Source organism: Mandrillus leucophaeus, unplaced genomic scaffold, assembly GCF_000951045.1.
Source record: "Mandrillus leucophaeus isolate KB7577 unplaced genomic scaffold, Mleu.le_1.0 Scaffold1075, whole genome shotgun sequence".
Lineage (NCBI taxonomy): Eukaryota > Metazoa > Chordata > Mammalia > Primates > Cercopithecidae > Mandrillus > Mandrillus leucophaeus.
Genome location: NW_012098932.1, coordinates 145,108 through 147,080, shown reverse-complemented (window position 1 = coordinate 147,080; position 1,973 = coordinate 145,108).

Here is a 1,973-nt window from a genome sequence, read left to right as displayed (position 1 = left end):
ACAGGTGGGAATTGAACAATGAGAACACTTGGACACAGGGCAGGGTACATCACACACCAGGTCCTGTCATGGGGTGGAGGGCAGGGGGAGGGATAGTATTAGGAGAAATACCTAATGTAAACGACGAGTTAATGGGTGAGGCCAACCAACATGGTACATGTATATGTATGTAACAAACCTGCACGTGGTGCACATATACCCTAGAGCTTAAAGTATTACCAGAAAAAAAAAAAATAGGCAGGAGAATCACTTGAACTCAGGAGGCATAGGTTGCAGTGAGCTGAGTGGGTAACAGAGTGAGACTCCCTCTCAAAACAAAAAAAAAAAAAGGAAAAAAAAAGTTGTTTTCTTAGCATTGAGTTTTAACAGCGCTTTCTCTCTCTCTCTCTCTCTCTCTCTCTCTCTCTGTATAGTTTTTCATTGTATATACTGGATACAAAATGTTTAACAAATATTTTCAGATGTGTTTTGCAAATATTATATCCCAGTCGGTGGCTTGCCTTTTCCTTCTAACGGTCTCTCCTTCAAGGTAGAAAGTTTTTGATTTTAACAAAGTCCATGTTATCTATTTTTTTCTTTCATGGATTATTCTTTTGATGTTTTATCTAAAAACTCACCACCAAACCCAAGTCACCTAGAGTTTTTCCTATGTTGTATTCTGGAAGTTTAAGGTTTTATGTTTTATACTGAGCTCTATGATTCATCTGGAACTAATTTTTTTGAATGAAATATGTTTAGTGTCTAGATTTATTTTTTGCATGTGAATATCCAGTTATTTCAGCACCATTTGTCCTGGTACCATCAGTATCTCCAGGGAATTTGTTAGAAATCTGAATTCTTGGGTTCTGCCCCAGACCTGCTGAATCTGTTACTCCAGATGATTCTGATGTATGTACCTGTTTGAGAAAACCATGGCAGACGCAGCATCTGTTTGCTGTCAGGTCAGCTGGGTTGTTGTGCCACTGCCTGTCCATGGACATCCACAGAACCCAGAACTCACCTTAAATCTGGCTTCTGTGGACTGAATACAGAGCAGATCCTTTATCAGTTTTTCATTCAGTTACCTTCTTTGTCAAAGATCATTTGACTCTACTTGCATGTTTGTGTGTGGGGGGGCAGGGAAGAGGTGGGGAGGGATCTCTCTTCTGTTCCATTGATCTATTTGTCTATTATTTCACCAATATCACACTTTCATGATTAATATAATTTATAGTAAGTTTTGAAGTTGGGTAGTGTCAGTCCTTGGCCTTTGTTCTTTCTCAGTAAGGTATGGGCTATTCTGGATCTCTTGTCCATATAAATTTTAGAATCACTTTGTTAAGATCCACAAAATGATTGGCTGATATTATAGTTGAGATTGCTTTGAATCTATAGGTCAAGTTGCAAGGAACCGACATCTTAACAATAGATTCATCCTATGTAGGAACATAAAATATTCATCATTTATTTATATCTTATTTGATTTCTTTCTTCAGAGTTTTGTAATTTTGCTTGTATAGATTTTATATATATTTTGGTAGATATATTCCAAGGTACTTCATTTTGTGTGGTGCTAATATAAATGATATTATGCTTTTAATTTAAAAATTGTTTATTGCTTTTATATAGAAAAGTAATAGACTTTTATAAATTAACCTGGTGTCCTGTAACTTTCCTTTAATTACATATTAATTCCAGGAGTTTGTTTTTTTAATTGTTTGAGATTTTTCTACATAAACAATTATGCTACCTGTGAAAAAGACAATTTTATTTCTCCCTCCCTAATCTGTACAAATTTTATTTCTTTTTCTGGTCATATTGCATTAGCTGGGACTTCCAGTATGATATTCAGTAGAGGTGGTGAGAAAGAACATTCTTACCTTTTTCCAGAGTTTAGTGAGAAATTACCTGGTTTGTTACTATTAAGTATGATGTTAGCTGTAGGCTTTTGTTCTTTATTAAATTGGGGAAGTTCCCCTCTATTCCTAGTTTGC